Source organism: Rhea americana, unplaced genomic scaffold, assembly GCF_003343005.1.
Source record: "Rhea americana isolate MKP2758 unplaced genomic scaffold, rheAme1 scaffold_155, whole genome shotgun sequence".
Classification (NCBI taxonomy): domain Eukaryota; kingdom Metazoa; phylum Chordata; class Aves; order Rheiformes; family Rheidae; genus Rhea; species Rhea americana.
The window spans coordinates 1498856-1515523 of record NW_028185650.1 but is presented as its reverse complement, the minus strand read 5'-3'; the positions used below and the strand labels follow the sequence as shown (position 1 = coordinate 1515523).

Sequence of the window (16668 nt, the reverse complement as noted above, 5' to 3'; positions counted from 1 at the left end):
ATGAGCAGGTGAGCAGTTGTAAACAGTCAAATGACATGAAAGGTGAGAAATGGCTTGGTGCTTGGCTATGTTGGCGATGAGAATCTTTAGGAGTACCAGGGTTACAATCAAACAATATGACTTGGCCAGTGCATCCACTTGCTTTCTAGCTGTGGCTGCAGGAGGCCTTCATCATGTCTTCAAGCAACACTGACTGAAACTTGGGCAGAAGTCCTTAAAGGTTTGAAATGAGAGTCAGGTATTAAAAAATTGGAACCATGCTAAAAGCATTTAAAGTTAGGACAAAATCCAAAAATATCAACTTAATTTGCAGCAGAAAAAAATTAGGCTAGACAGTAGGAGAGTAGATAGCATGGACAGTTAATCACAAAAGCAGACAGACTGAGCTGGACGAAAGAGCCACCTAGCCCAACCTCCTGTCTCTGACTGTTGCCAGTAACAGATGCCTAGGGAAGAAAACAAGGACACAGAAAGCATAAAATGATACTTTCTCAGAATACTTTTTGAGGATATAGGCATCTGGGACACCAAAACTTTCTGAGCCAAAGATACTGTGTTTGTATTCAAGATTTTTCATCTGTGAGTTTGTTAGAAGTTTTTTGAATCCATGAAAGCTTTTAGCATCCATAGCACTGTATTGCAAGTATATCACAACTTAACTCCATGTTGTGTGACATCTTCTTTGTTTTGAATTGCCTTCTGCTGGTTACATTTGAGGTTTGCTACTTGGTACATAGAATTTAGAATTGCTCCCTTTCGAACCTACTCAAGGAATACACTGCTACCCACACAGTCATCTCTTCACCTACTTAGTCTTTCAGAGATTTTGCACTAGTGTTGTCGCTCTTCTGTGTGCTTTTCCAGTTCTATTATATCCCTTTAGACATGTGGAGACCAGCACCGTCACTAGGCACTAACCTGCTATTTTCACAGGACCTGCAAGATCTCATTCTGGGGAGGCAACCCATCACTATGAAAATTTCCAAATTACTTCTCCCTACATGTATTGCTTTATGACAGTTTTCATCTACCGTCACCTAGCAAATTAGTGTTGTGTAGTCTTTCCGCAGCTCTTCCCTGTCTTCATCTTTACTGATGTAAATACCCTCATATCATTAACAAATTTTGATACTTCAGTATTTGCACCTTTTCTAGACCATTCATGAATACATAGTATAGCACAGACAGTTACTCTTTTTAGGTTAATTAGTTATAACTTTTCAGGTTCAATATTTACATTTTTAATCCAAGTTCTATAAAAATAATTTATTTTAGCACAAATTATTCACATACACAAAACCTGAGTCATGATCTTCCATCTGGATCATTAATGGCTCTGCTTTCAAATTTTGGAATGGATCCCTTGGACATGTAAACACAATCCTTCTTCAAAAGACCATTATTCAGCATGTTACTTAATTCACGGCCACAGTTTCAGTGATACTGCTTCACCATATCTCCTGTTTATGTTTTATTTTAGTCTTGAAGACCAAATGGTCTCTCTAATGGAGACCACATAGAAAGCACAAAGCTTTTCTTAATTAAGAAAGACTTGAAAAGGATCACAAAAAAAGCCAACATGACTGAACAGCAGGAGAATTTGTAAGCAGCAAAAAAGCACCTTTCAAAAAGTCAAAGTCATGCCAAATAGGGAAAATAAAGAAAATGGTAAGTTAACGCAAGTGCAAAAGTATAGTAGGGACAAGACAAAAAAGACTATGGAAGAAAAATAAAAGACTTGAAAACTAATAATAAATCATTCTTCAGACATCAGGAACAGAAGAATATCAGAGAACATGCAGGGCCAATAGTCAGGGTATAAGAGGAGCATTCAGAGAAGGTAAGACCATAAGAGAGAAAGTCAGTGGACTTTTGCACCTGTGTTGATAGCAGAAGAAAACGAGGAAAATATCCAGGAAGAAATATTTCTTTTTTGCAAACACATCAGAAGATCTGCCTTAAACTGAAGTGACTGTATTAAAGATTAGAAAATAAACAAAACAAAATGAAAAGTAATGTTATCAGTATTAGGTGGTAGTCATCCAAACAATTTAAAGCAGCTTACAAATGGAATAGCTGATCTATTAATTATGGCATATAACCTCTCACTTATGTGCTTTGGCACATAAGGATTGGAATATAGCAAACATTGCCAACATTTAAAAATGGTTAGATAGGACAACAGGGAAACTATAGGCCTGGAAGACCAATACCTGTACCAAGAAAACTAGTAGAAACTGTAAAGAGTAAAACAGAATTACTGAACATTTGAATAGAAGTGATATAGTTGAGGAGATAAGATGGCTTTGGTAAAACAAAGTCCTGTCTTCCAAATTTAGAGGAGTCCTTTAAAGAGGTCAACATTCATGTGGATAAGAGTAATCCAAACAATGTCTATATGGATTCCTAAAAGGTATTTGACAGAGTATTTTTAAAGAAACTAAGCAGACATGCCATAAGAGAAAGCGTTCTTCATGTGGAAAACAACTGTGTAAAAGATAAGAAAAAAGGATTAAACAGTCAGTTCAAATACAGAGCAGAGGTCACTAGGAGAGTTCTGCAAGGAACAGGTTATGATCTGTGCAACTCAACGTTTTCACAAATAACCTGGAAAACAGGACAAGAGACTGAGTTAACAAAGGTGGCAGATAATACCATGAGACTCAGAGTTTAAGGAGAGGGGAAAGGGAAAAAAAAAAGGAAAAGGCTCAAGAAATGAAACAAGATAATTACAGACACAGAATAATTTCTGTATAAAGTAAAGAATGACTACTTTCTTCTAAAGATGATGGGAAGCAAATAGAGGAATATGACAGAGGTCTACAAAATCATTACACACATGAAGCGGGTTTCTAGGAATTACTTATTCACAATCTGTCAATAAATGAACTAGAAAACATCAAAAGAGGTCAGCAGGAGCCAGGCTCAGAACAAATACAAAAAATGAATTCTTCTTGGATTAGTAACTAACCTATGCAACTTCTTGCCAGCAGATGTTCTAGATTACAATGGTTCAAGGGACACTGGACAACTACATGGAATAGAAATCTATTAAGGCTTACCAAAAATACACATTAACTATATCTGGCTTAGGAAGCCCCTGAGTAAAAAAATGGAGCTTGGAAAAGCACTAGAGGAAGTATCAGGTATCTTTTCTTTGTTCTCATACTTTTCCCTAGGCACCTACCCTTTGGCCAGAAGATACCAGCCTCCTAGACAAACTTTGCTCTAATCCATTGTTACATTCATGAATTATGCTCAGGAAGACAGATGGAGGACAGTGAAATTCTCCTCATTGTACCACCATAAAGCCAAATAAGCTGAATTAATAAGCTATTATTTGAATTAAACTCTTGTCCACAATTTTTTTGTCAGTTATTTCCAAGAAGCACCAATTCTAAACCTGTTGACTAACACACTGCTGTTGTGGGAATGATGATGGAAAGCAAACCATTTCATGGCCTATGAATCACTGTCAATCACGTGTTCAAAAGGTTTGGCAAGGACAACTACATTCACTGCCCTGAACATCTCGTAGCCCTGTTATCAAGCCTTTACCTGCTTCTTTTTTTCTGAGCCTTGATTAGATGTCAATTTAGCCCATATGCTTTAGGCTCAAGTAAACAGTTCACTTTCCACCATAAAGTCAACTGAGTTTACAGGAGCTCTGGTAATACCATGCAGATCACTTCAAACCGTGAGACAACATTTCCGCTATTTACAGCTTAACAGATAATAGCTTATCTAAGCCATATATCAGTGCAAACAGAGAGGCGTCTTATGTTCACATCCACACTTAGCTGCTATGGAACTAGGGCTCACATTTGTTGGCGTAAAGGCAGGAAGCCACCAGGCCTGATAGTTCATGTTCAAGCAATATCTTTGCCTTGCAGTAGTATTAGCAAGGGAGATGGCTACAAATCACATCCACTATTACTAAACGTGAAACTAACTAATATTTTCTTAACAGCAACGAACATCTACAAGTTCCTTAAACACATACATCAATGTCACAGCCAAAACTTAGTCTAAACAACCCCTTTTTCTCTTATGCCAGAAAAAGAATTTGTATGACTTTACAAGGAACTGGATTAAGGAATTTATTAATAACTATCACTTTCAGAAAAGTTTAGTTTTAACCTGGATCTAAATCTAAATTAGGTTTCCCTGATCTAAATCACTATACAAATGCTTCTACCAGGAGAGAAGGTACACAGATAGAAGGGTTTTCCTGGTGGCATTGCTAGTTTAAAGTATATATGAGTATATGTAAAGTATAGCTGAAGCTAGCTTAACTGTACATGGCTACCATCAAAGACTTATTTTTCCAATTTCCTCCCTACTTAAAAGCCTTGTTTTATGTGATGTATTCACACCTTTTCTAGTCTGAAAAAACTTTCATCTCAAACAGAGATTATGCCAAGATCGAGGATGTCCACACATTGGTCAGCTGGAAACAGCAAATTTGTCTTATCCATTAGTTCAACATTACTTCCAATTTATCCATTACTTTATCCTACAGATGCCAGTGAAGTCAAACCAAATGGATCTGTGCCAACCCTAAGACAAAAATTCCCTTGTCTCTGCAGTTATCATGAGACTCAGTTACATAGAGTGCCATGTGATAAAAACAGACCATAGCTGATTGATCAAAGATATTGATCAGACACAGGACAGTTTTTCTTCTCCCTGGCTTTGAATACGACTTGCAAACGCCTCTAACAATTGCATTCAAATATTTCCATAATATAGATGAAGAGAACTAAAACATTAATGCACACACCACCTAAACCCAAGGCTATCATTCACCTACTGCAACTGGTGCAAGCATTCTGGGTCAGATTTTCATCAATGAAATTCATGAAATTCACTTGAATTCATTAAAGACCAGGTATACCAATGCTGCAGTTTGAATTCACAGAAAACTCATCTAAAAAGGTTGCCTCAAGCAGCCAATACATATATGATAGTAATTTTTATACAGCTGGCAGTACTAGAAAATATTAGGCTGCTACATACAGATCTGAGCATCAAGAGAGGGAAGAGTGTAAACAGTCCACAACAACTGTGGCTTTTCATACCCACTTTAAGCTGCTTCTAGGAATGTTCAATAATGTGTTGAATTTAGCCAAAAATCTCTATCGTGAACAGCGATCAAAAACTGCAGTAAAACAACAACTGGGAAGACATATGGCAGCCTTTCCACAATTAAGATACATTGTAAAACAGATATAAAAAGAGGGGGAGGGTGAATCTGTGATTAAATTGCCACTTGCTATGACAGTCAAGTTTCTTAACATCCTTTTCACTTTTCATGATTTAACATAACTTAACAGGGAATTTCTCCATTTTAGCTAAATTTTAATCTCAGCTTTGCTACTTTTTATACTTCAACAATCCATTGGAACCATGCTAAAGAGGCAAATCCCAACTAAATCCAGGCTTTTTGTTCAATTCTTTCCACTGGATTAAGATTTCTTTTCTCTTGTTGCATTCATCACATATACATTTAATTTTGGTCTGGCAATATCTGCATGCAAGTAACAGTGATACTAAGATTTCTATATCATTTTTAAGAGAAGTGATCATGCACTTTCACTGCCATAGATTTGCTAACTAGAGGCTATTTACTGTTTCATTTCCAAATAAGACTGTCATAGATATTGAGATATATAAGAAATAAAGCAAGTTTATCAAAGCATATCCTGCATTTAAAACAAAAACACACAGAAACAAATTTTCATTGCCATTATTATGGACTACACAATTCAATTCAATGCCTACAAAGACTAGAGTCATGTTCAACTTATTCGTCAGTGACCTGGCTGAGGGGACAGAGTGCCTCCTCAGCAAGTTTGCTGATGCTACCAAGCTGGGAGGAGTGGCTGAGACACCTGAGGGCTGTGCTGCCATTCAGAGAGACCTGGSCAGACTGGAGAGCTGGGAGGAGAGGAACCTCATGAAGTTCAACAAGGGCAAGTGCAGGGTCCTGCACCTAGAGAGGAATAACTCCATGCACCAGTACAGGCTGGGGGCTGACCTTCTGGAGAGCAGCTCTGCAGAGAAGGACCTGGGAGTGCTGGTGGATGACAAGTTGACCATGAGCCAGCAATGTGCCCTTGTGGCCAGGAAGGCTAATGGTCTCCTGGGGTGCATTAGGAAGAGTGCTGCCAGCAAGTCGAGGGAGGTGATCCTGCCCCTCTACTCAGCCCTGGGGAGGCCTCATCTCGAGTATGGCGTCCAGTTGTGGGCTCCCCAGTACAAGAGAGACATGGAGCTATTGAAGAGAGTCCAGCAGAGGACTGGAGCATCCGCCCTGTGAGGAACAGCTGTGAGAGCTGGGCCTGTTTAGCCTGGAGAAGAGAAGACTGAGGGGAGATCTTACTGATGTCTACAAATATCTGCAGAGAGGTTATCGGGAAGTGTATCCGTACTAAGTGATACTTGATGGGAATGGTCCCTGTTGTAACTTTTTGTATCTGTACTACGGGATACTTGGTGAGAATGGTCTAGTGTTGTAACTTTTTAGTGCCTAGAACAATACTGCTGTGTTAAGCAGGATACAAATAAGTAACTAACAAGGTCTTGGAAATCTGTGAGAAAGAACAGCGGTTGGTCACATATAGATTCTGTGGCTGGAAGCCACAGAATCACCATGAGAAGCAGTCAACATGAAGGTCAGAAGCTGAAGAGTAATGAAATAGTGACCCCCAAAGTCAAATGTGGCCCCCAAAATAAGTCTGCACGCATGCGCAGTATCATGGCCCGGTTATGAAACCGGGGTGGGGTTGGGCTAGACTCCCTGCGCTTGCTGGCCCCATGTGCCGGGACTCCCGCCTACTGCGAATAATCATAAATACCAAAATTTTTCCGAAGGAGAGAGAGGCTGCTACACAACAGAGGACCACGTTGCCTCCTCGGGGATGCCTGAAAAGATTGTGCCTGCCGACTCTCTCTCATCATGCAGACGATCGGGACAAGCACTGGATTGGCCCTTCTCGAGATTACCATGGGGTCAGTCTGTTTGTAAGTATCTACTAATAAACTGCTTGCTACTGAACAGTGTTTGTGTGTGAGTTTGTGCTGGCTTGCCAAACTGGACGTCTGGCCCCCGGGAATCTAACTAGAACAGGAGGATGGGGCTGGACTCTTCAGTGGTGCCAAGCAACAGGACACAAGGCAACAGGCACAAACTGAAACACAGGAAGTTCCAGCTAAATGTAAGGAAGAACTGGACCAGGTTGCCCAGAGAGGTTGTGGAGTCTCCTTCTCTGGAGATCTTCAAGGCCCACCTGGATGCAACTCTGTCTACCATGCTGTAGGTGACCCTGCTGAGCGAGGAGGTTGGACTAGATGATCTCCAAAGGTCCCTTCCAACCTTACTGATTCTGTGATTCTTATTTTTTTATATATTTTTATTTATATATATATATGTAACTATATAATGGTATCAATGAGCATTTGTGCCTTTAACCATACCTACTTAAGTAAAATGGTAGCAAATTTAGTAATGTAGCTACATATAGACACAAATGAGTATGCTCTAATGCTTACTAAATGGTTAAATCTTCAGGGGAGGGCATCTGTCTTCTTAGGAAAGAAGAAAAATGCAAATGCCGAGCAAATTTAAGTGAATTATTTAAATAAAGGCTTTCATGTTTAACGTGCTTGATAATAACTAAAAAAAAGAACATGCCATCACTAATCACCTTTAAAATACACAACAAAGAAAACAGTGATGTGTGGAAGAAAACATAAAAGGGTTACTGGAAAATAAAGGAAAGAATAAAAGTATCATCTTTAATAAGCTGAAAGTTGTTTGTAGATGCTAGTTTTATTTCCCAGGCTTGTTTTTAGCAGTTGTTTTTTAAGATTCTCTTGAGGACCAGAACTAAGAGATCACAAAGCAGTTGTTTTGTGAAAATTGTTGAACTGCAGGCAGATTAATGTTTTTGCCCTTTATAGACTTTCTGTGAAAGTTTATTCTGATGCAAAGTGATTGCTTAATTTTCACTTCATAGTGGCACTAATAGAAGTGCATTGGAAAAGCTTGCATCCCTTACTCAAGGACAGTATAGATATGCTTGCTGCGATTTAGACCACAAGGAACCGGCTTCTGATAATGAGTTTAGCAAGACTGGGGGCTCTTGGAAAGTCAGGAGCAATGGTTCTGGGAAAATGTCTTTCAAAGCAGGATTTTCTTCTGGTACAGGCTGCAACTGCATAATGACTTTCTTCATAAAGTTCTAAGGCATAGTGGTATGAGAAAACCAGGAGCTACGCTCAGCAGCGGCCTTCTTCTGATTATGTAATTAATTCCCTGCCTGGTGTTTGGACGGCTCTTTTAGAAACACATGCCCCGTTTCCAGGAGTGCCATTTCTTAGGCAACTGAGCTACCAGCGAAAGAGCTTGTGGGGCAGCACCCTGGTGGGGCACAGCGTGGCTCAGCACCCCAACTAGTTCAGTGCACTGCTCTAGGCAGCTGCTCTCTGCAAGCACCGGGGCAGGTGGGGCCCCAGGAAGCTTTACTGAGATTTTCTGCCCTCCACGCCACAGCCAGAACAGCAAACCAGGGGGGTGCTATCTGGCCAGGAGGCTTCAATGGTCTTTGCTACCCCCTAGCACAAACAACAGAAAGCAGAGGGAAATCTGAGCAGAAGTCTGGAGGATGATAATGAGAGATCAGCTACACAGCAAGATCATAGAGATGCAATRTAACAATGATGTATTTTCTGTTCCCACAACAAATAGACTGAAGCATACACTCTTGTCAAACTAACAAGTTTTTTTTTATGACAGCGTTACAAGTTTGGCCCCTAGACTTCTGGAAGATACCTAACTTATCAACACATAGCAGTCTGTTTTTAAGAAACCAAAATAGTAGAWYAGCAGTATGTCACAGGATCACAGAATGATTGAGGTTGGAACRGATCTCTGGAGATCATCTAGAACAACCCTTCTGCTCAAGCAGGGTCATCTAGAGCAGGTTGCCCAGACCATATTAGTTAAGTCAGTAGGTCTTAATATTTAACTATAAATATAAGTCATAACTGATGCTTCTTTAAATTAGTCTTTAATTATTCTTCACTTTTTGCTGTAAAATTTTTTAATTATAGCTTAGAAAAAAATATTGGTAAAGCTTGTAATTGATATTGGGATTGGAAGTGGTATAGAACAATCTACATCAGCTGGTAAAAGGATCACAATCAAAATATACACATTCCAATTCAGATAAAAGAAGATATTATACATCAAGGAGCAAAAAATAGAGAGAGACATTATCTAATGGGATCCAGGTAATAATAACAAAATGTGACTGCAGTGTTAAAATGCAAGATGCATAGCCTCCCACTAYGCAGCAGCATATTGCTGCACTAAGGCTAAGATGACTATGGGTAAGTACATAAATAAATACTACTAGAGGGCACAATACCTATCTATCACAAGAGAGCACAGTACCTCACTATCTGCTAGAAGGAGGACTGCTGCTGGAAYAATATATCCAGTGCTGGTGTTCACATTTCAACAAGAATTTGAAAACATTAAAAGTTGCAGGGAAAAAGAAACTACACACAAATTACTAAAAGACTGGAGGACAGACACAGTAACAAACTCATGAAGCTCAATTCCTTCAGCTTATCTAGTACAAGGTAAAAGAAATATCTATTCAGAGTCTCATGAATTACAAGAGGAACAGAGATCTTCATTTTGACATACAAAATTATAATAGCCAACAGYTGAACCTTTAGAATACTTAAAAACATAAATAAGAGTCCTTAGGTCTCCAATTTCAGTCAGTAAGGATACTCTACTATTGAAACACTTCATGGATGATTTCAATGGATTACTCATTACTGACTTTTCTTAAAAGAAAACGGACTGATTTTCCAAATTATACGCTCTTAGTTAATTACTGTTAAAAARCCTAATTTAGGGAAGTCAAAGGGATGCTGGTTTTACACACAAAATTAATCTCCATGACCACAGTATTTCCTTTGGTCTYAAAGCAGTTAGATCAAGATGTGTGCCAAGTGGTTAATCTTCCAAGAAATAACTACAAAAGTAACATCAATGCTGGAAATAAGTATCCCATGTAAATTTAATATGTTGAGACTGTCCAGGATCCCTAAAAGTATATTTTAATAGTCTGGGTGTCAGGGGTTTTTTGTTTTTGTTTTGTATTACATGATAAGGTTCAAGAACCAGTAAGTTTATGTATTATAAACATATGGATCAAGAGACTCAAAAGTTGTATCAATTTCTTACCAGTAGAAGAGCTACAATGTAAGCTCAGATTTTAACCAGCTGCCAAAGATGAAACTATTCCAAGAACACAACAGCAAACTTTCTGAAATTCATTAGTCTTTCACTTCATCCTTACTTAGCCAGTGAAAAGTATTACATATTGGTATTACATTTTTAAAGAAATATTGGGTGTATAAAGGCACTCAAAATTAAATTGCTCAGAATTAAAATTTGGGCTTTAAAAGCAGKTCAATTTGTATTGTTGACCTATTACCTGCCATATTTGTACACTTAAAATGGCTACACATTGCAGACATTTCATAAACACATAACTTTACATAATGGCAAAAAATAAAGTAACCCTAAAATGATAACAGCATTCTACAGCTGTTAGAAATCTGTTCTGAATTTACTCATAAATACTATTCCATCAATACAGGCCACATGAGATTTTTTTAACCAATAAGTATTAATTTTGCTTTAAGGATATTTAATCTTAAATCTGCAAGAGAACATGGTAGAGCTGCAATATATGGCAAGCAGCGATATGAGATTTATACTGAGAAAAGGGAAACATGCAAAGACATGTGTGAAGCCCAAGTACATTATTACCTTTTGTTTGTACTAGGAACTAGAATAGCAACAATAGAGGTAATTATATTAAATAAGAATATAGTTATTAYTACTGTTAAGATAAAGAATAATATAGCTTCCTCCATGAGTCSAGTTCTTTTAAGAACAAGAAATATGAGAGCACATTAGAATATGACAACATAAAAAAGAGCAACATCTATTGCAGGCCTATTCAAATGGCAGGCCCTAATCCAGATGCTGACCATAAATTAATTCCATCCAARCCTTTACTCTAGAAAGAAAAAATGCTGTAGGGAGCTGTTACAACACACCAACACGGTTCCTATTCAGAGTGATGCATTATTACCTACCAACTCCAAACACCCAGCCAACGTACAGCTGCTCCCTCACCTAACAGTCTTCCAAAGGGAGATTAAGGCAAAACTGACTCATCAAGGGAAGATTTATCCAGTCTTCAGGAACATTTATCCAAATGACTGAAGTATCCTAGACYGAGAACTGATGAAATACTGGTGCGAAGGACAAATGCCCAGACTGAATGTGGCATCTAGCTCAAATTTCCTTCTCCTAATCAACAGGGAAAGGAGTGGAACTTCATCTAAAAGCAGGCTTTTAGACAAAGTGTTTCTCCTTCCCTTGCCTCCTCGCAGAATTGAAAGGAGGCAGAAGGGCACATCAGCTGAGCTCCCAGGCAACATCAACGAAAGGATCTGGTTATGTCGCCTTGTTTTCTCAGCTGGACAATCACGGTGAAGTCACACACAACAGCATGACCTAGCAAGAGTCACAAAACCTACCTCATCGGAATAACAGCCTAAACATCTCCCCCCCTACAGTCATTCTCTGCCAAATTAGAGTTGAATCACTACAGTTCGGAGACCAGGGAGCACCAGGAAAGGCACAGGCAGAGGACATGATCTTCCCACTTTAAATAGCAGCCAGTTGTCAGGTCGATTCAACAATAAAGTACATTTTCATCCACAGGAGCATATTTGCAAACTATGCTTATACGTATGCATAAGAATAAATAAATGACAATAAGCACTAAACACTGAACAACACAGCTGGTTTACTGTGAGATGYCTATGAACCCTAAGACTTCCTCCTCCACTCAGCATGAGCATCTTAGTTTTTGTTTTGACTAGGCAAATGTTATCTGGACTAGCCAGCACATTTCTCCCACAGAGACCAATTAATATTTTCTTCACACTGATCTACCTTGTGTTTCATGATTTTTCTCCATCCAGACCAATGATTCAACAGGCTTCCTCACTGCAAATACTATCTTACTCAAGACTCTAGAACTACCATTTCACTTAAATCAAAATGATCCTTCTTCTAACATTATCACGATAACCACTACAGTCTGACATAACAGCAGACAAACTGCACAGAAAAAGAATCATGATCTGACATCAGTTCTGCTCCTTCAGCCCTCAAAGCACCACACACTAATTTGTTCTCAGCTCACTATACTTAGCAATGATACCTTGATTTTGTAGTCTGCTGGGAGCTGAAAAATCAAAGCGTCACATATAAAGACAAGGCATTCAATGAACAGCGCAGTCATTCTGTGCTTGAAACAGTTTCAGTCATCTGGCAGTGYGACCTATTTAGCTCAGAATGCTGGCAAATGGAAAGACAGGAAAACAATAAATTATTTCAAGATAGTAAATAATTGGTCATGATGTTATTTAATTTTTTTWWAAAAAAAAGCTCAGATGTGCTCTARAAAGTCTCCATTTGATGCTGAAGAGAGGCAGGCTCTATTTATAGATTGCCTCCTCCCCCCTCCCCACAACTTTTCTTTAATACTTCAACACTGTGAAGCTTAACAGACACGTTTAATTTGCTCAGAAACAGTAGTGCTAGCCAAGACTGGCATTTGAAGCATTACTACAGCAGTAAACTTAACAGCTGCATCAAAACACATCCTGCTGATCACCAAACAACAAAGCAATCTAATTCTTATTACATTTCTGAAGAACACTGTACCAAGTAACTGTTGCTAAAAATGTCACAGAACATTAATACACCGAGAGACTGCATGACAGAAGCAACAAACATTATTTGAAAGTTATTTAGGAARTGGTAGCATAAAGAATGTCCACTTTCAGATTCAATAAACAGTTGCTGACTAGATGCAATTCCCAAGTATTGGAAACACACGCCAAATCTACAAGTCAAAATCTTCTTTTACTCTAGATAAGTCTATTGACACAAGTAGCTTAACACATAATACAGTTTTTGTATAGGTTCACTTGTGAGAGAAGTGCATCAAAAATGTACTGGGAGAAGTTCCACCTGAACAGATAAGGAGGACATCAACCTTGTTTCAGTTTTTCTCTGGTATCGCTCCTGACAGCAACTTGTCCCTGCACCAGCTAATGAATCCTTTTGCAACATCCAAAAAAAAAAGAAATGGCTTAATATGTTCTACAAGATCTCAAAACAAGTTCAGCATATTTTACCCTTTCATTATACATCAGGCAGTATTGGAAAAAACAGCTTTCATCATCAATCCCATCAATGAGCTGGTTAACGTCATCCACGGGAGGTCAACCATCCTTCAGTTATTTCAACCTCTCTGAACTTTTGCACCCGAATGCAACAAATACACATATATACATTTCATGAAGAGAGTAACAGTCTGATGGAGTTCCTCATCRCGCAAATAAACTAATTCCCAAAAATTCAAGAATACCTTCAGAGAAAAGGCAACAATATGAAATAGCATTTGAGTTATGCTTTTCATCATGGGATTGTTCTCAACAATTTGAAACTCAACTGTGCAAGAATAACAGAAAATCCCATCTCTGAATATAATCATGAACAAGATTGTAAATTCTTAAAATACAGTTTTGCGKGAAATACTGAAGATGTGTGTCTTTAATTTCACAGCCTGCCCTCCTTTTCCTCCCTCTTCTTCAGGATTTTCAAAGATTCTCCCTTTAATTCAAAGACTGATTGAAAAAAATCATGCTTGGAGAATAATTTATTGAAAGCTATGACTTACAGAATTTCACAAAAATGGGTAAAAGATATTCAGCTGAATCAAGAGGTGATTGGTCAAAAGGTCGTATTTTTGTTGTTTTAATTATTTTAAAGAATAGTAGCAAATAGGTGATCTACATGGTAACACAGAAAAAAGTAGACCATAAATTTAAACTGCCAGGAAATGCACCTCGATTTCATAATCAGCTTAAAATCTGTGCTACCAGATTTCCTTAAGAGTATACCACTTAGCATCTAGTACTGACRAAAAAAATGAAAGAACCTGATTCTAACCCTAAAATTGCAGTAAATATAATAAAGTTGCCAAGGGGCACTATGTAGAAATGCAGTGTTGTGTGATGTTTTCAAATAAGTAATTTTGAAGGAACATACAAGATGTGGTGCTAGCTTCAGGTCTAAATTCATTACTGGAAGCCAGCTCATATGGTATTCAGTGTTTCCAACAAAAGCAGGGAAGTCAACTTTTATTCAAACACTGACATAGAATACAGTACAATCACTAGAGTATTTTACTAGCATATCAAACAAACAATTTGAAACTGTTCCATTTATTTCTACTGTCTTAACTGATTGAAATAAAGTATATTAAGTTTAAGAAGACCAGATTAAAAGATTTAATTCCCATTTAAGTAGCCTAAATACTAACCTGTCAGATTTTTATATACATATATGTATATATAAAAATTTACACACACACATTTTATATTTAATATATATACATACATATATATATATATATATATATATATATAAAAATAAAAGATTAAGCATTTGAACAGATTCCTTTCATCCTGACACTAACAAGAAATCAAGGTGATGAGTAATTTTTAATCAAAACATGATCTGAAGCTCTTGGATTCTTTAAGCTACAACTTATATTTCAGTCAATTTGCACATTTTAAATTCTTGTATGTCTGTATTTTAAAAGCTAGCCTATCAGACTGACCATCCAGATTCATCATGTGGCACATTGATCTGTAAGATCAATCAAAAGCAGCTCAGGTTTCTCTCTTGTGAGAAGAGAGTGTTTTAAGAGTCGGGAAAAAGGATGAAGGACAGCGGCTGGTCCATATCTGACGCATCCCTCTGAGACCACTAAGAACACTGGTGCCTTTTATTGAAAGGGCAGATGTTTCTCCTCCCCTCTAGCCAAAGGCTTTGTTTAGTGGTTTAACAGAGCAACAGACAACGATGCAAAACGCAGAAGTATACAGAAACTGTGAATCTCCTGTTGTGACTCTCCTGTTGTGACATATAAACTAATTCCCACCAGATAAACAAGTCWTAGCTAAAACAGAAAATACAGCCAACAGTACATTAATATACAATTTAGTGCAACTTCACATACTAAGTGAACGTTTAACATTAGGTACACACACATACAGAACTGGCTGAAGCTGRGTATATACAAGTCAGTTGCGAACAAAGAAAACTTCACTCTTATCTTTCCTCTATTACATGCAAAATCTCTCTTGATTTAGTCACTCACACTGAAAAACCTCCATGGAATTTGTAATGTCAGAGGTAATGGAAGCTGCAACATGCAGTAGTACATGACCATACTAGACCTAAGTAGTATCAAGATACTCCACTCTTTCGGTTTGCTCTTCTTGCTCTAATCTCTACCATTTCCAAAACAACAGGTTTTAAAAGATGATGAAATTCAAGAGCGTAACAGTAGATCAGAAGTATATTAAAGTTTACACRTACTACTACAGTCAAACTCTCTCGTATATCACTTTTTTACAAGCCAAACTAATAATAAGCATACTTCCGGTATAACAAGTAAAGAAAGTTTTAATACTTTGTTAAATATATGCCACAGTGTAACACCAAGGAATCATCACGAAGTAAGTATTCAGTACAAATTAGCTCAGAATAAAAATGTTAAATACATTTGTACTGTGAGTTCATATCATCAGGATAAAACATAAAATCCCAAATGAAATAACCGTAGCAAAATGAGCTCTAACMCTTTAATTTTCTCAGATACCTCAGATAGCTAAAATGAACTAACACATACACAAACATAGTGTGTGTTCAATGCAGGCATGGCACTGAAGATGCAGAAGATAAAAAAAATCATATTCCTTTTTCTAGAACCACAGTACAGRAACAAATCATCCATTTTATGGCCAATTGGATTTTAAAATAAGCAGAGTATATCTTATTTTAGGGCTTTCCTCCTCGCTGTTAATATATCTTACTCATTCTGAATAATTAATCTGAAAGTCAACTGGTTTTGCACACACACAATCTAACTAAAACAGCTATTACAAGCTATTTCATAACCCACCTCCTACAGTCCCTTCCAGCTTAATTATAAGTCCTATAGGAGATTCCCAAAAAGCTGTGCTATAAATAGACCGGGGTCTTTGCTTTGTTTCCCCCCCTCCTCGAAATCAGCATAATACACTAATATTTGCAAATCCCTCCCAGTTCACACCAGCAGTTGTTCTCCACAGCTCTGGCTCGCACCCGCAAGGTTAGAGATCTCATACCAATCTTTGTCCTCTCACGGCTTCGCTCTAGCCTGATAGCAGAAGTACAAGGATGCCGTAGCAGCTCCGGACCTCATCTGTAGGCTTAGGAACAACGTATTTCCCGATTTCCTTCTGCTCACGCTAAAAGTGTATCATAATGGCTTTTAATACCTTCCGCATGCAGTTTGTATGTTTGCCGTTACTACCGTAGCGAGTACATCTGCGGCCTAGCCAGGCATATCTGTATGCACATATTGATGCAACTGCTGCTAATGGCTCCACACTCAGCGCGCTAGACGGCAGGCGGACGGACGGACGGACCGACCGACC

General features: G+C 38.1%; 1 protein-coding gene across 2 annotated transcripts in view; it reads right to left on the bottom strand.

The window, feature by feature from the left end:
- Positions 1–16375, bottom strand: part of TTBK2 (tau tubulin kinase 2) — a 105602-nt gene extending 89227 nt beyond the window's left edge. For both annotated transcript variants that reach the window (XM_085299859.1, XM_085299860.1), the window contains exon 1: positions 16357–16375. The gene's annotated coding sequence lies outside the window, so the exon portion shown is untranslated. The remainder of the gene's footprint in view (positions 1–16356) is intronic.
- Between the last annotated feature and the right edge of the window lie 293 nt (positions 16376–16668).